This window comes from Apium graveolens, chromosome 10, assembly GCF_009905375.1.
Source record: "Apium graveolens cultivar Ventura chromosome 10, ASM990537v1, whole genome shotgun sequence".
Classification (NCBI taxonomy): Eukaryota; Viridiplantae; Streptophyta; class Magnoliopsida; order Apiales; family Apiaceae; genus Apium; species Apium graveolens.
The window spans coordinates 33,956,316-33,981,305 of record NC_133656.1 but is presented as its reverse complement, the minus strand read 5'-3'; positions in this window follow the sequence as shown (position 1 = coordinate 33,981,305).

Here is a 24,990-nt window from a genome sequence, read left to right as displayed (position 1 = left end):
GAATCCACAATTTAAAATTATTACAACCCAAAATGATTACTTGATAATTTACAGTTAATTGCCATTATCTGCCACAAGTTATAATTATACATAATTGGATTCTCAAAAGTAGATGGTCTAAACTACAATGGATCTACCTCTGCAGCTATAGCAGCTACAATATCAGCGGGAAGACGCGGGACGCTTCCCACGCGCTTGCGCTGGGTCTGCTGGAGTCTGGCCATCTCTCCTAACTGTTGTTGTGTGATGAAGACATAAAGCAAGAGTGAGCCTTACAGCTCGCAAGATAATATGTATAGTGATAACAATAATATAAGTATCTAAATGGATACTTAATAGCATCTCTATCATATGCAAGATAATTACTTGCTAGATATAAGTAAAAACAAGGAATGAAGTTACCAATACTACATCACACTTATATCATATAAAGTTACTTGAACTGCCACCGTTCAAAGTATTATAAGTTTTAAGAAAAACATCCCATAGATGAGACCACAAGTTAAGACTTGAATAGATTCAATCTTTGAAATATTATTGAATGAAAAAGTTATGAGATACTTTATTTAGTCCTGATATATATATATATCCACATATATATATCCCGAAAACATTTCCTGGAACCTCTGTTATGTGAAGTATGAACAGAGTTCGAAACATCCAATGAATTTTGGAAAGGAAAAGAATTTTGGCATAAACCCGATATCTCGCTGATCAGGCAAAGATACCAATAAGTAACCTTTTCTACTAGTAGATGGACGAATTCCCCACTGGTCATCACCCTGGTCATAATTAAGACCTATGCTGGACTGCCACTCAGCCACTTATGCATTTGATGGACTCCCACTGAGCCACTTACACAATAATAGACCGTACCCCGGCCTGTCGCTTATGCCGACTCAATGAGAGGGGCTTACTTCCCGAACGTTGGGCAAGTAATCAATTCATTTACCAAATCTGCAACCTTGTTGCGAATATAAAATACACCACAGAGCCGGATTCCCCAGGTTTTGAGCGAGTATTTAAATCCCCTTTAAAAAGGAAGATCTTAAATATAAAAATGAGTTTTGGGATCCGCTCTGACTTTTAAAAATCATTTTGAAGACTCGAAAACACTTTAAAGAGTGTTTGGAGTAAGGCTGATTTAATGAAGTAAATCAGTCCCCAGAATATTAGAAAATATCTGAATATTATTAATTAAATAATATTCCCATAAAGAATAGTCTTTATAAAAATAATTGAAGTAGAAGTATTAAAATTTATACTTGAAACGAGTATTAAATAACCAAAGATATACTTATATGAAAGTATTATCTTTATTTGAATAATCGAAAATAAGTTTGATTATTGACATCTTATTCTTTAATAAAATAAAGAATATATTTCAGCAAATAATCGGAGTCATAGATCCTCAAATGAATATTCAAATAATATTCAATAAATAAAATAAACTGAGTCATAATACCTCGAATGAATATTATAAATAATATTCATTAAATAAAATAAAGGAGTCATACATCCTCAAATGAATATTCAAATAATATTCAATAATAATATAAACTGAGTCATAAGCCCTCGAATGAATATTCAAATTAATATTCAATAAATAATAAAAGGAGTCATATGCCTTCGAATAATATTCGAAATAATATTCAATAATAAATAAAGTTTAAAGTTATCGAATAAACCTTATTCGATTAATAGTTTTGAAAACTATGACCATATATATGTATATATATATAAATATATATATATATATATCCATATCCATATATATACAAAATCTACTCGGGATCCTCGACTCCCGGTTTTAGAAAATATTTTCACCTTTGGGTCCCTATACTAAGGGTATATGCAAGATACCGCTATCCTCTAGCATAGGTATTACCAACTGAACCAACAGATATATATTTCAAGAATATGAAACAGGCATGCATATATACCATATCACATGCTACAATATATCGCAAGAATTTGCTAAATAACCAACATGCATCTATCGCAAGATAATGCATATACAAGTGTATTCATCACAACAACAGTATAACGGATAGAATACTTGCCTGAGCGACTTGGGGGTGAGAAAGGCTCGGGACGAGTCTGATAACCTATAAACAACAAGTAAGTTGGAATTAAACCAAAATCACTTGTAAATCTATGCTTTAGCTAACTTAGACTCTAATGCTAGTTTTACGCTCACCGATTCGCTTAAGTTACTCGGGTACCCTCGACTCCACCATTTTTAATAACTTAACCTTTACGAGTTTTAAAGCGATTCCTTCGCGAATGACTTACCAACTGCCTAACGCACTTACCATAAATGTTTCACACATTAATTAACCCTTTTTGGTCTTTAACCTATGTTTCAAAGTAAGGCGAGGGAAAAAGTTTCGTCCGCGAAACGCCGTTACTTGAAACGGTCGTTTCTCCTAAACCGTAAATCGGAATCGAACGAACTACATATCAAAACGAAGCTCGTAACATGAGCTATCTAAACATGGCAGTGGTCACAATTTAGCAGGGGGTTCTCGGGTCCTAATGCTATGCACAAAAACAGTCCAAAGAAAATCGGACGTTACGACGGCTATGTTTACGCGATTTCCCATTTTTTAAACTACCCACAATCAACACAAACCATCCTCAAATCCAACACACAACAAACACCCATCCTTATCACATCATAACAACCCCAACCAATTCAATTTAACCATTCATACTTATGCTTAAACTTTACTTTAATCATTCTTAAGTTTCTTTAAATCAAAACCACAAAATTACCATTTCATTTCACTACCATTCCAAATCTCAAACTCTAATCATAACAACAACTACAATAACATCCTACTCATCAAAATCACCTTATAATATATATGAACCTAGGGTTTGAAAATGGTATACCTTCCTTGAAGTGGTGGGTTGAGCTAGGAAGCCTTAAGAAGCTTGGAGAAGCCTTAGGGAAGCTTGGATCTTCAAGAAAACAAGAAAAAGTTCAAGTTAAAAACTTGAAAACACTATTCATTGTCTTCTTCATTGATTAAATGGAGAAGCTAGAGAAAGAATTAATGGCTTAAACTCATGATATAGCCATAACTAAGCATAAAGATGGTTAGGGAATTTTCTTACCAATTAAGGATGCTTGGATCTTGATTTTGGAAATTTTTTTCTTTGAAAAAGGCAAAAAGCCGAGAGCTAATATGAAGAACAATGCCTTGGCTGATTTTTTGATTTTTGATGAAATGATTTGCTAGTTGGTTGGCTTGGTTTTGTTTTTGATTTAGCAAATTACCACCTTGCCCTTGAATTTGTGTGGTCCTTAATCAACCACACCTCCCTTCTTCCATGTCATGCTTATGTCACCCTTATGATGTCATCCTCCCTTCCTTGTCTCCTTTCTATTGGTTGGATGACATCACTCCCATTAAACCCTTTGATTAGCTTCCTAATCGTTTGCCTAATGACCGCTGATCTGTTGTACGGTTCGCTTAACTTTCGTTCTCGTTTATCGTTTGAAGGATCATACCCGGGATCTTATTACTTAGGTTCCCTTAACCTTTCTCAATACGTTATATTCCTTTTTATGATCCTCTATTATAATCCTTTAATTTAAATCCTTTTTATCCTGTTACCTTATACTCAATTCTCTCCGTATCTTGTGGATTTCCGGGAAAAACCAAAGTGTTCGGAATTGGGTTCTGACGATATTTACATACACTTATATACTTCATATAGTACTAATAAAATCCCAGAATATCCATAACAGAACCCCTACATAGTGTGGCGTGAAAAGTTTTCTCATTCAGCTAAAACACTATTCATAAGGGTTACAAAAAGTTGAAAAATTTTGGGGTTATTACATAGATCATCCATGCCCTATAGTACCAACATGCAAAATAAAACTTAACATGCAACTCAAGATGATCACTAAATCAAGTTTGACTAAACAAGAGGGTTATTAGCTCATAAATTCAACTTAAAATACTTAACTAATTAAAAAGATCATGCACAATACCTTTTAATAACTAATATCAAGCATAATATCAAGGAAACAATTCGTTTTAAGCACATATAAGGTCGAATTTAACACAAACTAAGCATGCATGCACATTTTTGAAATGAAGAGCATATATAACATGATTATACTTGAAAATAATGCCATATCTCTAACATGAAAAGTAGAATATGACTTTACAACTAAATATCAGTAGCATGAACAGGTTTTAAAAGAGTTTTATTCATGGAAACACTTAGTTTATGCACATAAAAAGTATATCTCATAGAGAACTCTTTAATCCACATGAATTAAGAGTTTCTCTTTGGAGATCACATAAAATCAAGACATGCAAGCATTAAACTTCATCTCCTAAGCATGGAACTTCTTGTAAAGTGTATATTATATGAATGGGTAATGGAATTACACTAGAATGGCAAGGATTTGATGAAGAAAAATTGAAGGGAATGGGGGAAGGGGTTTCGGTTGAATGGAGAAAAAGAGAGGGGGAGGAGAGAAAATTTGAGAGTGAAAATGATGAGCTTGAGTGGAGTGTGGTTTTGGGTTAACTCCTCTCTTTATGGTTCATCATGCACTAATTCAATAGTGGAATTTGGAATGTACTAAAGTGTCCATCTCCAATAACCAAGCAAAAGTGCATGCAGGGGTAGTTTAGTCTTTTGGTGGATAGAAGAAGGTTAGTGGGGTATGAATTGTCTATTATACCCTTTTAAATTGAATTGGAGGGTATTTGCATGCATGGGCAACTAAGTAATTTACAATTTAAAAATCAACTAATTTATATAAAATAATTTTTATAAATATAAACGCACATCCATAAATCACAAAATAAATATCATAAAATAGCTTATGATTTTAGAAATTTAATGATATAAAATTTGGAAGTTTATTGTTAAAGATGTTTTTAAAATCGATTTTTCATATAAAATAAAGTACTTTTGATTATCATTTAAAAATACTAAATGATAAGATTTTCTTTTCAATTTTTTTTACATAAATTAACACATTAAACACTTAGTTTACATGCATCAGTCATATAGATCATCCACATTTATAATTACATACAATTTAAAATTTAATTATAAACATACAATTATATATAGATAGGGTTTAGAAATACCGGTCGTAACATCCTCTCCCCCTTTAAGGATTCTGTCCTCAGAATCTAGGAAAATAAGTGAGGATACCGGCTACGCATATCCGACTCTTGTTCCCACGTTGACTCTTCAACCTTGGGATATCTCCAAAGTACTCTTACCAACTTGACCAACTTATTTCTAAGACTATTCTTTTTCCAGTCGAGTATTTTGACAGGTTGCTCCACAACTGACAGGTTTGCCTGAATCTCTATAGGTCCATATTCTATCACATGGTTGGCATCAGGATTATAATTCTTAAGTAATGACATTTGAAACACGTTATGCATATGCTGATACCGAGGCGACAAAGCTCATTCATAGGCCATATTCCCTACTTTACTCAAAACTTCAAAAGGACCAATATATCTAGGTGCTAACTTCCCTTTCTTGCCAAATCGAGACAATCCTTTCCTCAGTGATACTTTCAGCAATACGGCTTCACCTACTTGGAATCTGATATCCTTACATGCCGGGTCTGCATACTTTCTTTGCCTATCTTAAGCAGCAAGTAATCTCTTCTGAATCAATTTGATTGTCTCATGCATTTGTTGCACCAATTCCGGGCCTAAAATCTTTCTTTCTCCCACTTCATCCTAGCTGGTTGGTGATCTACATTTCCGTCCGTATAAAGCTTCGTATGGTGGCATGCCAATACTGGTGTAATAGCTGTTGTTATAGGAGAATTCTACCAATGGCAGGTGGTCGTCCCAACTTACCGCAAAATCAATTGCACAGCTACGCAACATGTCTTTAATTTTTTTAAATTGTCCTCTCACTTTGACCATCAGTCTGCGGATGATACGCCATACTCATATTCAACTTGGTGCCAAGACTTTCTTGAAATTGCTTCCAGAATCTCGAGTTAAATCGTAGATCTCTGTCCAAAACTATTGATACAGGTGTGTCATGTCGTAATACGATTTCACGCACATACAGGTGGACCAATATGTCCAATGAAGACCTCTCATTAATCGGATGAAAATATGTCAACTTCGTAAGGCGATCAACTATAACCCATATAGCGTCATGTCCGGATTTCGTTCATGGTAATCCTACTATAAAGTCCATGGCAGTGTTTTCCCACTTCCATTCTGGAATCTTTAAAGGCTGAATTAATCCACTTGGTCTTCGATGTTCTCCCTTCACTTTTGGACAAGTATAGCACTTACAACCCATTCTGCTACTTTTTGCTTCATATTTGGCCACCAAATGTTCTGCTTCAAGTCCTGGTACATCTTGGTGCTTCCCGGATGGATTGAAAATCTAGAATTATGAGCTTCATGTAATATCTCATTCTTCAATTCAGTCACAAGAGAATCCAAATTCTTGAGGAAAACCTTAATATACCTTGTTCATCCATTTGAGTACAAATCTCTTCTCCGGTCAGCTGATTATTCTCCTGTTTCACCACTTCTTCCTGACATTTCTTTATCTTTTCCAACAATGATGGCTGAAAAGTCATAGTACGACAAATCTCCTCAGCTTTTCTGCAAACACACAGTTCTAATTCAATTATCCTGATTTCTGCAGATAATTCCTTTGATACCGCTACCATATTCAACCTTTCTTTCCTACTCAAAGCATCAGCTACCACATTTGCCTTTCCCAGATGATAATTTATCGAGCAATCATAGTCCTTAATTAATTCCAACCATCTCCTTTGCCTCATATTGAGCTCCTTCTGAGTGAAAATATACTTCAAACTCTTGTGATCCGTGTAGATCTCACACCTTTCTCCGTAAAGGTAGTGTCTCCAGATCTTAAGTGCAAATACTATAGCTGCTAATTCCAAGTCATGTGTAGGATACTTCAATTCATGTGGTTTTAACTGTCTTGACGCATACGCAATCACCTTTTTGTGTTGCATTAGCATACAACCCAGGCCCTTATGTGAAGCATCACTGAAAATCACAAAGCCTCCTTGATCATCTGGTAATACTAGTACCGGAGCTGTAACCAACCTCTATTTCAATTCTTGAAAACTATCTTCACATTCTGCATTCCATTCAAATTTCTGATTCTTCCTAGTCAACTTAGTCAATGGCGTGGCGATTTTCGAGAAATCTTTAACAAACCTTCTATAATATCCCACCAATCCTAGAAAACTTCGCACTTCCGTAGGTGTCTTTGGTCTCTCCCAACTCATAATTGCCTCAATCTTTGCCGGATCCACCTTGTCTCCTTCATTTCCAATAACATGTCCCAAAAATTGAACTTCCTTTAACCTGAACTCACACTTAGAAAACTTGGCATACAACTTCTCTTGTCGGAGTATCTCCAATGCTATCCATAGATGCTGCATATGTTCTTCTTCTGACTTTGAATATATAAGAATATCATCAATGAATACCACTACAAACTTGTCCAAATACTTTTTAAATACCCGGTTCATCAGATCCATAAATGCTGCAGGAGCATTAGTCAACCCAAAAGGCATTACTAAGAATTCATAATGTCCATATCTTGTTCTGAATGCTGTCTTCGGGATGTCGTCTTCTTTGATCTTCAATTGATGGTATACTGATCTTAAATCAATCTGGGAAAAACACTTAACTCCTTTCAGTTGATCAAATAAATCATCTATCCTTGGTAGCGGGTAACGGTTCTTAATCGTCATCTTATTCAACTCTCGATAGTCTATACATAACCTCATGCTTCCATCCTTCTTCTTTACGAATATAACAGGTGCTCCCCATGGTGACGTACTTGGCCGTATCACTCATTTGTCCAACAATTCCTGTAGTTGTGTAATAACCCCAAAAATTTTGGACTTTTTGTAACCCTTATGAATATTGATTTTGCTGATTATGCTGAATAAAAAAACTTTTCATGTCACGCTATGTAGCAGTTCTTTTATTGATATTCTGAGATCTTATTAGTACTCTATATGGTATATAAGTGTATGTAAAGATCGTCAGAATCCAAATTCGAAGACTTTGATTTTTCCCGAAAATCCACCAGATACCGAAAGAATTGAGTATAAGGTAACGTGATTAAAAAGGATTTAAATTCAAGGATTATAAGAGAGGATCATAAAAAGAATATAAAATATTGAGAAAGGTTAAGGGAACCCAAATAATAAGATCCCGGGTATGATCCCTCAAATGATAAACGAGAACGAAAGTTAAGCGAACCGTATAACAGATAAGCGGTCATTATCCAAGCAATTAAGGGTTAATCAAAGAGATTAGTGGATGATGATGTCATCACACCAACAAGGAGATGACATGTGTTAATAAGATGACTTAAGCATGGTGACATAAGCATGACAAGTGGAAGGAATGGTTGGTTGATTGTGAGCCATGCATTTTTCACCATGGTAAAAATTAATTAACAAACAAAAAGCTAGCAACCAAGCCAAGGAAAATCATAACACAAATTGGAAGTTGACTTTTCATTTCAAGAAGAAAAGCTCTCGGCTTCTTCATCATTTCAAGAAGAAAAAAATCGAAAATCAAGATCCAAGCTTTGTTAATTTGTAAGGTAATTATCCAAGGTCCCTTATACTTAGATACGACTATCCTAGGAATCTAAGCCACAAATTCCTTCACAATATTTTTCAATAAATCATTGAAGAAGAGAGTGAATAGTGTTTTCAAGAATTTTAAATTTTTTATCTTGTGTTTTTGTTTGCATATAGCTTTTGTAAGGATTTTCAAGGGTTGTTTCAGGCTCCTTAGTTACTTCTACTCACCAAGGAAGGTATAGTCTCATACCTTAGCCTTAATTTTGAATATTTAGAGCTTGTTATGATTGGTATAGTTCATGGGAAGCATGATTCATGTATATTTAGAGTTTGGTTGGATTTGTAATGAGTTTGAGTTGTAAATCTTGGTTATTGGATTAATGAACCTTAAGTATAGTAGTAGCTTTTGTTGTGATTGAATGAGTTGGAAAAATCATGAAGTTATGGACTGATGTAGTGAGGTTTGGATGGAGTTTGGTTGTAATGTTGGTTGTGAGTTGGTTTGTGATTGATTTGAAGTGGTTAAAACTTGGTAATCGTGTAAACATAGCCGTCGTAATGCCCATTTTTATACAACTGCTTGTTCTTAATATTTGGGACAGAGAGCTAACTGTTAAATCTGTAACTTTGACATGCTTATCTATATTGTGTCGTAAGGTTCGTTTTGATATGTGGTTCGCTTGAATCCGATGTACGATTTAGGAGAAACGATCGTTTTAAGTAACGACGTTTCGTGAACAAACCATTTCCCCTCGCCTTACTTTGAAACCTTGGTTAAGGTCCTTAAATGACTATTTGGAGTATGAAATAATTAAGTAAGGTTAAAGGGTCAGTTGGTAGGTATTTGCGAAAGCGTCGCCTTAAACTTCGTAACGGTTAATTTATTAAAAATGGTGGAGCCGAGGATACTCGAGCGACTTATGTGAATCGTTAAGCGCAAAAGCGAACGTTAGGGTCTAATTGGTTAAAGACTAGTTTCTTAAGTGACCGTGATTTAATTTCAACTTATATGTTGTTTATAGGTTACCAGACTCGCCCCAGGCCTTTTACCACCCCCAGTCGCACAGACAAGTTTTCTACCGGTTATACTGTTGTTGTGATGTAATTTATTGATGCATTATCTTGAGATAAGTGCATGGTTATTATTAGCAAAGTCTTGCGATATATTGGAGCATGTGATATGATATTTATATGCATGCCTGTTTCGTAATCTTGATATTCTATTGTCAATTCAAATGCTTATAAGTTGCATAATACCTATGCTATAGATAAGCAGTAGTTTCTTATACCCTTAGTATAGGGGACCCAAAGGTGAACATTTTTCTAAACCGGGAGTCGATGTTCCCGAGTATAATATATATATATATATAGTTTTCTATAACTATTAATCGGATAAGGTATATTCGACGGTTTTGAATAATAATCAAACTATTTTCAATTATTCAAATAAAGATCGTACTTTCGTATAAGTATATCTTTTGTTATTTATTATTCATTCAAGTATGAGTTTTAAAACTTCTACTTCAAATATTTTTATAAAGATTATCTTTATAGGAATATTATTTAAATAATAATATTCAGATATTCTCTAACATATTGGGACTGATTTATTTTATTAAATCATCATTACTCTAAACATTCATAAAAATGTTTTCGAGTCTTCAAAATGATTTTTAAAAGTTAGAGCGGATCCCAAAACTCGTTTTCAAATTAAGATCTTCCTTTCGAAGGGGACTTGAGTACTCGCTCAAAAATCTGAGGGATCCGGCTCTGTGGTGTATTTTATGTACGCAACAAGGTTGCTGTTTTGAGAAAACAATTTGATTACTTGCCCAACGTTCGGGAAGTAAGTCCATCTAATTGAGTCGGCATAAGCGACAGGCCGGGGTACGGTCTATGAAGATGTAAGAGGCTGGGTGACAGTCCATCCACGCGTGAGTGGCCGGGTAACGGTTTAGCGTGAGGTCCTAATGCGGCCAGGGTGATGACCGGCGAGGAATTCATCCATCTACAGTATAAAAGGTTACTTATTGGTATCGTTTCCTGATCAGCAAGATATCGGGTTTATGCCAAAATTCTCTTCGTTCCAAATTCATTGGATATTATAACTCTGTTTATACTTTTCATAATAGAGGGTTTCAAGGGAGGTATGAGATATATATAGATGTATATATATATCGGGAATTAATGAAGTATGTAGTAACTTCATTTCTTTTAATAATATTTCAAAAATTGAATTTATTCAAGTCTTATCTTGTAGTCTCATCTATGTGATGAACTTTTGAAACTGATTATAACTTAACGGTGGTAGTTCAAGTAGTATTCGGAAAAGATATAAGTATATTAGAGTATCTAGTAACTTCATATTTTTAACTTATATCTAGTAAATGATTATCTTATGCATGACAAAGATTTTCAGAAAAACGTTGAGACAAGGTTAGATATATGAGATCACCTTACACCAATATTTTTATACAGTTATAAACTGGGACTCTATGTATATTATGCATGGAAGAGGATTTCCAAGATTTTGAAAAGTATATATACATATATATTGAATATTTTGTGACTTGGTCGCTTTAAGATATCAAACTTGGTTCATATCTGCTTGACCAAGACTTTCATGAGTATTATGATGAGAATGCTCATATATTGTTAATCATTATACATATTACTTTGGTGGGCTTGTTGCTCACCCTTGCTTTCTTCTTTCATCACACAACAACAGATAGACAAAATGAACAGGACTAAGCTCCCAATTCGCAAGCGGATAGGAAACGTTCCGCAGTTTCCTGTAGGCGTGGATGACACTGTAGCTGAGGTAGGAACTACCAGTAGGCTAGGTTTTCAACTGTTGATGTATATTTACGAACTGTAATAATGGCAAGGAAAATGTAAATTTATTTAGAAACCCTTTTTAGGGTGTAATGGTTTATAATTGTGGAATAAAATGACTTGTGTTATTTTTGGTACTCATCTCTAAGACTATAACTTATGGAGTGTGTGTATATTGTGGGGTCACAGTACACATTAATTGGTTTTTTATTTAGATTAAGTATTGTTAAGAGAAATGGGACTGGTGACAACCCGGATCCTCGACCCCGGATTTGGGGGTGTTACGGAAATGGTATCAGAGCCAAGTGTTATAAACCTCAGAGATGATGTGACGTTAAAATAATAAGTTCACTAAGATAATAAGAACTCTTGCCAAGTTCATAGTCGGAATACCTAACATAGTACTGACAGTTAAAACCCTTATGGGAACCCTTATAAATATCATGATAGTAACATAGTTCGTTATCGTATAGGGCAGCGGGGCACCGAACCCTGAGGTTCAGGAGAATTAGCATGCGGATGTTTTATTATATGTTGGAGATCAGATTATGAATCCGATAGAGTACCCTAATGAGGGACCGGATGAGATTCATACTGAGAATGTTGCGGTCGAGGATGTTATCCCATAAGGGATTGCTGCTGAGGAGGATCCTGATGAGAATAAGGTGAGGACCGCTGAGGAATTGATGACCGTAGTCAGGGCGACTACCAGAGCTAGGATGGCCGCGAGAGTGGCACTAGAGGATAAAGAGTTACCAAGGGCACAGAGGATAGTGAGGGCAGAAGGAGTGGGCCCTTCCACATCACCAATTATACTCGTAGCAGACCCTCTCCCAGAGGTCCTTGTAGACGTTCATGAGGTTCCAACAATTCCTGTTCCCTCCCCTATACATAGCCCAACACCTACTGAGGAAATGCCACCTTTATCTCCTGCACCATTCTTGAGACCAAACGAAGTAATGAAGTGAAAAAGAATATAAAGGCAATAGAGTTTGAGGAATGATAAGGGAGTTGGGTATGAGGAAACCCTAAAGACTCGTAGCAATAAAAATAGAAAAGTATGTAATCGTCAGGATGAGGGTGATTCACCATGAGTTAAAATTGATGGTTGAAGGCATAAGAGATACATATATTTTATCCCCTTTAAGTTGGGAGGATTCGAGGAAACCTTGAGATAGTTCGAAGGATAAATAATGGGACGCGGATAGACCGAGGAGACAAGAAAGTAATAAATTAGGAAATTGGATGAGTGAAGTGACCTTCAAGAATGTGAAGTATGAGTAACGCATGTGAATTGATACCCAAAAAGGGGGACGCCAGGCATAAAAGATATCCCAGCATTGAGATGACTGTTGAGATAAATAAAAGAGGTAAATGAGTAGTAGAACTAAAAGGTTCACGTTGAACATGACCAATATCTTCTAGAACATCCCTGTTATCATTACTGAATCAGGCAAGAAAAGCGGATAACCGTGGTTATCTTTTGGAGGCCATATTGATTGACCTCATTTTGAATAAGGATGCTATTGTGAAATTTGGTGTAGATAATCGAGATGGGAATGATTAAATAAGATAATCTATCAAGGATATATGACTTAATTTATCCATAGAAGGATGCATGTACCTTTTTAAAGGTGGAATTAGGGATAGAACCTCGGTAACTTAAGATGAATCCTAGGGGAATGCATAAAGGTTGGCATTTCACCCTTAATAGGGACAGTATGAGTTTTGACAGTATGAATTGGAAAAAATTAAGGTAACAACAACCTTTAAGGATCAGTGGAGAAATTTTTCAGAAGTATATAGACAATGATTTTGGTAGTAGTAAAAGGTATCTTAATATGCCCTGTGCCTAGGGTGTACCTGATGAAGGATTTAAGGATAACCTTAGAGGTTTTACAAGGAGAAAGGTAGTATTCAAAGTTCTCAAGAATAGAAATTTTGATAAAGTAAATATGACGTAATTATAATAATGCCAGGTGCGGGCACGTGTTGAACCATAAGAAAGTATAGATCGACCCAATGAGGGTCGAGATTGGTGAAAACAAGAAGGACCCAAGATAAGAGACGTCCTAAGTATGATCGAGAGTCAGTCGTGACAATGATCACCTCTAAAGACCGAGGCAATAACTTATGCAAAAATGGTGATATTTTTTTTCTCACCAAAGCTTAAGGAAGAGCATCTTCACACAAGCAGTGATTGGAAATTAGGTAGAAAATTTAGTTGGAGATCGTTCAAAGGACATTGATTATGAGGAACTATTACTATCAGAAAAGGCCAATGAGGTGTCTGACACTCTAACTGTAAGAGAGCAATTATAGGCGCTCGTGCCAGAGGAATACAGTGATGATGGTTAAAGCCGTGAAGGTTATATTGTAGTATGGAAGATTGACATTCCTTCTGATGACTGTGCAATACCCAACCGTAATAGTAGTTTGGTAAAGATTTAGTTCATAAAATCGCCGTGAGCGGGCTATCTATCTTAGAAGGTCCTATCTTGAGATAAGCCAGGACCATGTTACAAAAGGACTAAATGAACCTTTGAGCTTCATGTCTCCTAATAAATACATATGATTAAGAATGGTATTAACCTGCTATCATTGCTTTTATTGAAACTCTTCTGCAATTTTATCTGCTTCATGTCATATGTATGTCAAGTTCAGGAGTATTCTTCATGAATCATGAATGCTGATAATGTTACCTTCTTGGAAGAATTCGATAAGGTAGGTATGGACTGTATGGTTAGATATTAAGACTTCATGGAAAATGAATGACGAAAGTAGGTTAGTGATGGACCATAGTAATGTAACAATGATTCTACGGGTAATGAGCCGATTACAACCGTAAGAGTTGTATTAGAATGTATGTTGAGATTGAGTACAACTAATTGGGTCGTGGTGATGTATAAGTTATCATTGATAGACTAATTAAGACAATGATCTACCTATTGAATATTTATTCCTTCTTAGTAATAAAGAGTACTATTACCATACGAGGAATGTAACACCCCCAAATTCAAGTTCGGGAATTCGGGTTGTTATGATCACTTAATATTGTCAATTAAATAATTAATCCTCTTGTCCCATCATTACTCGACCTTTTAACCAAACTCACACACACACACACACAGGTTATATGCTCAGAAACATTACTAAATTAACGTTAAAGTATTTAAGTTATTACAGACCAAAGGAAATTATCTCAAAAGGGTGAACGCCGAGAACAGCTCTACATGAGACTGGCTCGGGTCACAAATAGTCTTGGTTCAAGTACTCAAAAGGAAACTATCTCTACTCGTCTACCTGAGGTGGTTGGAAGACGAACAGTCTACGGTACTCACGTGCGTCCCATACCCGCTTGCGGGCAGTCGTCCTGGTTCGGGCCATGCTGGTAATCTGTTGTGATATGATATTTATAAAAGCAAGAATGAGCACTAACGCTCATCAAGATATAGATATCCATTTATTAAATATGATCAAATAGGGGAAAAACAATCATTTAGCATTGTATATACAAGGTTTCTAAAAGTTTATATGCTTGTCAATTTTATGAAAACTTAGTTTTAAATGAATCAGTTTAATCTGTTTATACTCGTATTCATTTCATCTCAAAATCTCAATATGATGCTTGAACCAAGGTTCTCATATGGATGTGATATATATACATCAACATCCTTATTTAAAACTCGGCCTTATCGGCCTTCTGCTGTAGGTTTCACAACAATTTATCCAAAGTGGAGGAAATGGACTATAGTGGAATAAACCACGTACCGGTGATCAGCCGAATACGACATTTTCTCTACTAGTAGAAGGAATACAAACCTAGCCGCCTTTGGGCTTATCAAGACATTAGACGATGGTTGCCCATTTCTGTACAGGTCCGAAAGTTAATGGTCACAGAGACCATATAACTGTATACTGCGCCACTCCGCGCTTGGTCACTACCCGATACCTCTCTGTGCCGGGCATGCCACATTCCAGTCCCAAAACAATTATTTCATTTACATAAAATCCTTTATCGAAGGAATAGATCGTTCTGAGTTGACCTTTAATAAGATGATTTATTCATCACTTTTAATACAATTATTCCTTGGGAGTTGTCGGAGTTTTAAATTTAAAATTATTTTCAAACCCTTAACTGTAGTAGAGTTTTACATATATTGTTCACTTGTTTTTCGTTGAGCGAGGAAGCAAAACCCTTATGCTTCTAGACTAAGTTCCCTAAGGTTTTGATAGGTTTCAGATGATTGATCTCTTCCAAGAATTTTGAATAATTTAGAAAATATCCTTGGGAACTATGTCTATTTTTAAATGATTTTTAGAAGTACGGAATATTAAATATTTACGTTCTCATAATATTTTTAAGAAGGGTTCAATGAATTGATAAAACCTTAAGTATTAAATGTTTCTCAATAAGGCTCAATGAATTGATAAACATCTTAATTAAATACTTAAAACAGGATTTGACATCTTATAATTATCCTTCGAATGGTTACATACGTTTTAGATAGAGTGAATTGATTTAAAAACTTTTCAATATCTTTTTAAGTATTTTCCAGATATTTTAGTAACTCTTTAGGTATTACTTATAAATAAATAATCAAATAGGATATCCCTTGAGCGAATATTCGATTATCTCTTATAGTTATAAATCAAATCTCAATCGTTCGCTTAATATGTATGTTACGCGAAAGTAATTTGTTTATTGAAATAGAAATCTTCCGCGTCCGGCTCGTTCTTGAATTAAATCGATTTAAAAAAATATCTCCGACTCCCACTATCTTGTATTATATTAAAATTACATTTCAATTTCTCATACTCGTATAAAATGAAGTTTGTTTTCGTAAACAATCGCATAATTTGAATGTATTGATATCACAGACAAGCATATATTTTTAAACTGTAAATCATGGCATCAATATCACAACAGTATATATAGCATGGATAATTTGTGATAGGGTTTCGTAAAATTGCCTCGAGTGCTAGGAGTGGTACGGTCTCGGGGCTTTAGTTGGCGATCTAAAATCAATAACCAATGATCTTTGTTAGTACGTGATTATCGATTTGCTTCACTAAAACATTTTTATAAAATTGAAAAATTATTATTTTCTTAAAATTCTTTTTGGACAGTCTTCTTTTATGCATTATTTAATTATCATGATTTTTCCAAGATTCCGAAATCATTTTTATCCTTTCAAAATCATCATGTAAGTGGCCTATGTGTAGTTGGCTTTTCGTATGAATGCTCTACACTAAAATGGTCATAACTTCTAAACCATAAAAACCCTCACGACGATCCACACATGTACATAAACTAAAAATCAAGATATACCCAGTCATGGCCAGTGACTCATAATTTTCAAATATTTACGTGGCCGAATACACTGCAGAAGGTAGACCAAGTGCAATAGGCTCCACATTCCATTTCTACTACTTATTCTTGACACAATCAGTACTTATGACCAACACAACACTTTTTACTTCTCAAGATCCACCCACATACACCTTATATACTTTATCTAGCATCACATAAAAGCATCACAACTCAAAAACTCAAGTACTTAGCAAGAATATGAGCAAAACAAGCTTACACATACACAAACTTTTGGATCTTGACAGTACATGATAAATAACTCTTAAACCCACCCTTAAAACTGTAAAGAGTTGGAAGTTATACCTTATTGAGCACTAGGAGGGTTAGTACTAAGATGATTAGGGCTTGGTTTGCTTGAAAAACACTTAGAAGGGCTAGATCCTTAAGAAACAAAACCAAGAAACCATGTTAGTCAAAATAATCCATAAAGTTCTTGAACTTCAAGAATTTGTTTCTCACAAACCATTAAGAATTTGGCCATGAAATCATAGACATACCTTTACTAGGATGTAAGGAAGCTTTGTGAATTTTTATAGAATTTTTAATAGAGGGAAGGATGGAGAAGTGAAGTGAAGAAGAGGGTTCTCCCTCTTTTCTGCATGAACAGCCGAGAGCAAGAGAGAGGTGGGGGGGGGGGTTTGGCTTTATTTTTGTTAAAGTGGTAGAGTGTATAAGATGGGTTTGTTAGTGTGTATATATAGGCATAATAATCAGCAAAATGAATGGCTTGGTTGACAATTTAGATGAGTAGAAATGGGTAGGTATGGCCTTGCACTTCCTTGTCTCCCCATTACTATTCACTCACTATTCACTTACTATTCTACTACTATTACACCAACCATTCTAGTTAGCTTCTAATTCCCTAGTTACATCTCCTAACCACTAGTTAGCTTGTTTTTTTATGGCCAACTTGCATGGAATTAATTTCTCATTCGATTATTTATTGTACACGCGATTGTCGTTCCATTCCGATAGTTTAATCGTATAACATTTCGTTTCGTAGTGAATTCTTTTATCGCTTATAATCCTTTAACCAATTCTATTCCTTTCTCTTTATCATAGAAACACCTTGATATAATGTTTATTCCACGTAGTATTCCCGGTTCTACGCCATTCCTTACGGATACAGAAACACGTAGTATAATCGTGAATCTTCGAATTCCGACGGCTTTTACATTCACTTATTTTCCTCGATAAACAAGAATATGATCTCGGATTTCCAAATTCCACTATTCATATTTGTGTTGAACTCCATACGTATTACATAATTAGTTCCAGTACTATTCACTGAAGTTTTAAAATATTACAAAAATCAGGGTTCTTACAGTCTCCCCCCTTAAAAGGATTCCGTCCCGGAATCAATCCACAAATAGATGGGGGTACTTTTCTTGCATGTGACTCTCTTATTCCCAAGTCGACTCCTCGACGTTGTGATGCCTCCATAAGACTCTGACTAGATTGACACTCTTTTTCCGGAGTACTTGCTCTTTTTGGTCAATGATTTCGACTGACAGCTCAACATAGGACATATCTGGTTGAAGGTCTACTTGCTCATGCTCCAATATATGTTTTGCATCCGCATTATACTTCCTCAACATTGATACATGAAAAACATTATGAACCTGCTGAAGATTTGGAGGTAAAGCTAACTCGTATGCCACGAGTCCTATCCATCTTAGAATCTCGAAAGGTCCAATATAACGGGGGCTCATCTTCCCCTTCTTCCCAAATCTCATCAATCCTTTCCATGGTGACACTTTCAGAAATACCTGGTCACCCACTTCATACTCTCTGTCCTTCCATGCCAGATCGACGTATTTACGCTATCGGTCTTGGGCTGCTGCTATTCGTCCTCTGACTAATTGAACTATGTCCCTTGTCCTTTGCACCAAGTCGGGACCTAGTAACTTTCTCTCACCAACTTCATCCCAATACAAGGGCGAACGGCACCTTCGGCCATACAAGCCTCGTATGGGGGAATTCTGATACTCGCATGATAACTGTTGTTGTAGGCAAACTCTATGAAAGACATGTGTTCATCCCAAGAACCCTTAAAATCAATTACACACATTCTCAACATGTCCTCCAATGTCTGAATGGTTCGCTCACTTTATCCATCTCTTTGCGGATGGTAAGCGGTGCTCATGTTTAGTTTGGTTCCTAGGAATTCCTGAAAGCTCCTCTAAAATCTGGAGTTGAATCGGGGATCTCGGTCAGATACGATAGCTACTGGCACTCCATGTCTTACCTTAATTTCCTTAATGTATAGCTCCGCTAATCTATCCACTGTGTAGGTTTCCTTGATTGGAAAAAAGTGCGCTGACTTGGTTAGTCGGTCTACAATTACCCATATTACGTCACGGTTAGTCTTAGTTCGGGGTAATCCTACCACAAAATCCATAACTATCTGCTCCCATTTCCACATCGGAATTTCTAAGGGTTGCAAGAGTCCGCTTGGTCGCTGGTGTTCTGCCTTTACTCTCTGACAGTTCATACACTTACTGACCCACTCCGCTACATCCTTCTTCATGTTAGGCCACCAGTAGTACTCCTTCAAATCTTGGTACATTTTTGTGCTTCCTGGGTGGACCGTATATCTAGAGCTGTGTCCTTCACGTAAAATTTCATCCTTTAATTCTTGGACGTTAGGGACCCATATCCTGTAGGCATGCCTCCTAATTCCCTTCTCATCTGGATCACACTTGGCCTCCTCTCCGCTTACCAGTTCCTTGTTCTCCCTCAACACTATTTCTTGGCATCGCCTAATCTTTTCCAGTAGCTCCGGTTGCATAACCATCTCATACAAGCCTTCGGTCCCTGGCTCAGCGACCTTGACCTCAATCTCTAACTTTTCAAATTCTCTGATCAAATCCTCTGACGTGGTGATCCTTTTCAATCTTTCCTTACGACTAAGGGCATCGGCCACCATATTGGCCTTCCCTGGGTGATAAAGAATTTCACAGTCGTAGTCCTTAATCAATTCTAACCACCTTCTCTGCCTCATGTTTAGCTCCTTCTAGGTGAAGATATATTTAAGACTCTTGTGGTCAGTATAAATCTCACACTTTTCTCCGTATAGGTAATGTCTCCACATCTTAAGGGCAAATACTATGGCGGCTAATTCTAAGTCATGGGTGGGGTACCTCATTTCATGTTCCTTTAATTGCCTGGATGCATAGGCAATCACCTTACCGTGCTGCATCAGCACACATCCCAAAACCTTATGGGACGCATCACTATAAATCACAAAGTTCCCTTTATCTTCTGGTAGGGCCAGCACTGGGGCCGATACCAACCTTTTCTTCAATTCTTGGAAACTCTCCTCACATTTTTCTGTCCAAACAAACTTTTCTGTTTTCCGAGTAAGTCTAGTCAACGGGCCTGCTATCTTGGCGAAATCCTTTACAAACCTTCGATAATACCCGACCAGTCCAATAAAGCTTCTTACCTCGGTGGGCGTGGTTGGTCGTTCCCAATTAGTGACAGCTTGTATCTTTGCAGGGTCTACGAGAATTCGTTCCTTACTAATCACATGACCCAAAAACTGAACTTCTTTCAACCAAAATTCACACTTTGAGAATTTGGCATACAATTTTTCTTTCCGTAAGATTTTCAATACTATCCTGAGGTGTTCTGCATGTTCCTCCTCCGACCTAGAGTAAATTAGAATATCATCGATGAAGACTATCATGCATTTGTCTAGATACTTCTTAAAGACTCTGTTCATCAGATGCATGAAAGCCGCGGGCGCGTTAGTCAAACCAAATGACATAACTAGGAACTCATAATGTCTGTACCTAGTGCGAAATGCAGTCTTAGGTATATCCTCCGATTTGATCTTAAGTTGATGATAACTTGTCCTAAGGTCAATCTTGGAAAAACATGCTGTATCATTTAGTTGGTCAAAGAGGTCATCTATTCTTGGCAATGGGTACTTGTTTTTAATGGTCAGCTTGTTCAGCTCTCGATAATCGATGCACAGTCTCATGCTGCCATCCTTCTTCTTCACAAATAATATGGGTGCACCCCACGGGGACATACTCGGTCTAATCATTCCTTTATCCAATAGATCTTGCAGTTGATCAGCCAACTCTTTCATTTCGACGGGGGCCAAACGATACGGGGCCTTTGATACTGGTGCCGTGCCGGGAGCTAAATCAAGGGCAAATTCTATCTCCCAATACGGAGGTAGTCCGGGAAGATCCTTGGGAAATACATCCTCAAACTCATTAACTACAGGTATGGTGTGGATCTCGGGGGATTCTCGTTTGGTATCCACCACGTGAGCCAAATAGGCCTCACATCCTTGCCTTAAAAGTCTCTTGGTCTGCACCATAGTTAGAAATTTCTTGGTTTGCCGTTGCCCCATAATTATTATATTCTTACCACTAGGTGTTTTCAATTTTACTTTCTTCCCCTCGCAATCAATCTGGGCATGGTTTCTAGATAGCCAATCCATTCCTAATATCACATCAAACTCCCCTAATCGAAAGGGAATTAAATCTACCGGGTATCTCACTCCACCTAATTCTAGGTTGCAGTTAGCATAAACTTGATTTACAGGGATAATCTCTTGATTAGCTATTTCCACGTGCAAAGATTCTTTTAAAGGTTCCACTTTTAAGTTCAATTTTTCAGCAAATTCCTTAGATACGAAATACTTAGTAGCTCCAGAATCAAATATCACATTGGCGGGATTGGAGTTTAGGAGGAGCATACCTGCTATAACATTGGTGTTCCTTAAGGCATCTTTCACAGTCATATTAAAGGTCCTGGCAGTCGGCACTCTGTTAGATGCATCTACACTACCCCTCGAGCTAGCTGGGGCTGCCGCAGGGCAGTCCTTCTTCATGTGTCCTGTCTTTCCGCACTGAAAACACTTAGCCACTTCCTGGTTACAAGCTGTGGCGTAGTGCCCTATCTTACCACATTTAAAGCATGTAACCGGTTTCTGCATACATTTCTCAGAATGCCTCTTACCACAGCTCTTGCATTCTGGCAGAGGAGGTCGTGGTTGGCTATGATAAGACATTCCCGTTTGGTTCCTGCTCCGGGCCACACTCACGCTCCCTGATCCTCCGAATCCTGTACTGCGGTTGGGTTGGGATGCCATCCCCCTGACAAACTTACTAGGGAAGCTCTCCCCTCCCACACTCCTACTTCGACCATCAAACTTTCATTTCTTAGTTTGCTTCATTTTCTGGCTCATTTCACTCCCTGCTTCAGCTATTGTGGTCTTCTGCACTAGGGTGGCATAGTCAGTGTTCTCCAGAATTGCCAGCTGGTTCTGAATCCACTGCTTCAATCCCTGTTAAAATCTCTCAGCCTTTTGCTCTTCGGTGCCCACCAGCTGTGGCACAAACCTCGACAATTCTGTGAACTTAGCTTCATATTCCGCTACACTCATATTCTCTTGTTTCAGCTCTAGAAACTTTCGCTGCATCTAAATCTCCATAAACTTCGGGACATACTTCTTTAAAAACAACTCAGTGAATCTTTCCCAAGTAACAATCCCTTGGGGCTCTATATTTTTCTTGGCTTCTCACCAATAGTTAGCCTCACCCTTTAAGAGATAAGTGGCAAAATTAGTCTTGTGGGCTTCCTCAGTGCCAATTCGCTCAAAGATCTTTTCTACCTCTTTCAGCCAAGCCCTGGCCTGAACTGGGTCAGCAACACCGTGAAACTCTGGGGGCTTGACCGACTTGAAAGATTTAAACACATTAGCCATTGTCTGCTGGGGCTGCTGGGGTGGTCGTTGCTGTTGCAGGTTTTGCCTCAGAAATTCTAAGAACTGCTCCATAGGGTTCACTGGCACTTCCATCCCCTGAGTATCTTCAGCCTCTGACTCTTCATAGTCCTCATCATCATACTCATTTCATTCTTTGTTAATTCTTAATGGTGGGGTCTGTGCTCGATGCCCTTGTTCATTATTACTGCCCTGGCCGCCAGATGCAGCCGGGCGAGTTCTTGTTACTATTCTCCTTGGCGGCATTTTCCTGTTACATAAACTTATTTAGGTTGTTTTCATTTTTCAATCCTCATGCTTCCTGATTTGTTATGACAGTATATAATTATGCAGGTATGAAAGAAGATTAAACCACAATCTAGAAATCGCAACTAATCAACACGATAATTATACATAATTTGGCCATATGCCAGGTCTGGGTACAAAATACTGAATAATAAAAGTACAATTTGCCTTAATACAATAATCCTTAGCTGGTGGCACTATCAAAGATAACAACCAAAATAACTATCACAAAACAACTAAGTACCACCGCTAAGGAACAACAACCAACTACTAACAGTGTCCACTAGCCACGAGAAACATCACGAATCCGCCTTATAGCGTGGACCACAACCCTGATAACCTCGCGCCTACTCACCAAGTCACGCTGTGGGGATAAACAGTGAATCCTACCAATGGTCCTCTGCTTTATGCGGCGAATGGTCATGCGCACGCGTCGGGCACTGGGGTATCCTCGCCTATCTCGGGCCTCTATCCTCATATGCCGCTCGATGGAAAGCTGGTCCCTCAGCTCGGCAATACGGGCCTCGGCCGCTGTCAGCTCAGTAGCATAGCGACGTACCACCCAATCGTGATCTGCTAGGGATATGACTGGTATGGGTGGTGGAAGTGGGGAATCTGCAGGAGTCGCTATCACACCATCAAGAATAGGGTCCATGTCGTCGTCGGTCTTAGTCCGTGCGGGACTAACTGGTACAGGGGGCGGGGTGGGTGTCCTCACTGGGGTGGCTGCCCCTAACTCCGCCTCTAACTCCTCAGTCAGTGCAGTGACTCTGGCCTGCAGAGCTATCATCCTATCCATCAAATCTGCTACTCCCGTCTCGTTCTCGAGCTCGGCGACTCGAGCCTGGGCTGGTGAGAGCCGATCTAACAAATGCTCTATCGACCTCTGATGCACATCCACCCTCATCATCTCTGGAGATGGAACCTCCGTACTGCCGTATGGAATATCCTCAGGAGGGGCTATCTCAGTGTCTGGCTCAGTGGGGTCCTCCTCTGGATCCTCCTCAGGGTCAGTCTCCGGGTACTCGAATACCTCCTAGCCCACAATGGGGGCAGGGTCAGCTACCTCTATCTCAGCTAAAAGGGTCTCATCATGCTCTCTCTCATACGCCTCTATAGCCTCAGGGTCTAACATATCGGGTACCTACAAGTCATTTAACACACGCATTACTTTCCTTGGATACTTAAATCACTCCTAAGGGTTCTTAATATCGGTGCTACCCTCATAGCCCTACTACGAACTCTATGTGAGTTCTAGTTCATTGATTCAGTTGATTCACCCTAATGTTTCTGAGGCTTATAACCTAGGACTCGGATACCATTTCTGTAACATCCCCAAATTCAAGGTCGGGAATTCGGGTTGTTACGATCACTTAATATTGTCAATTAAATAATTAATCCTCTTATCACATCATTATTCGACCTTTTAACCAAACTCACACACACACAGGTTATATGCTCAGAAACATTACTAAATTAACATTAAAGGATTTAAGTTATTACAGACCAAAGGAAATGATCTCAAAAGGGTGAACGCCGAGAACAGCTCTACATGAGACTGGCTCGGGTCACAAATAGTCTTGGTTCAAGTACTCAAAAGGAAACTATCTCTACTCATCTACCTGAGGTGGCTGGCGGACGAACAGTCTACGGTACTCACGTGCGTCCCCTACCCGCTTGCAGGTAGTCGTCCTGGTTCGGGCCATGCTGGTAATCTGTTGTGATATGATATTTATAAAAGCAAGAATGAGCACTAATGCTCAGCAAGATATAAATATCCATTAATTAAATATGATCAAATAGGGAAAAAACAATCATTTAGCATTGTATATTCAAGGTTTCTAAAAGTTTATATGATTGTTAATTTTATGAGAACTTAATTTTTAAATGAATCAGTTTAATCTGTTTATACTCGTACTCGTTTCATCTCAAAATCTCAATATGATGCTTGAACCAAGATTCTCATATGGATGTGATATATATTCATCAACATCCTTATTTAAAACTCAGCCTTATCGGCCTTCTGCTGTAGGTTTCACAATAATTTATCCAAAGTGGAGAAAAGGGACTATAGTGGAATAAACCACGTACCGGTGATCAGCCGAATACAAAATTTTCTCTACTAGTAGAAGGAAT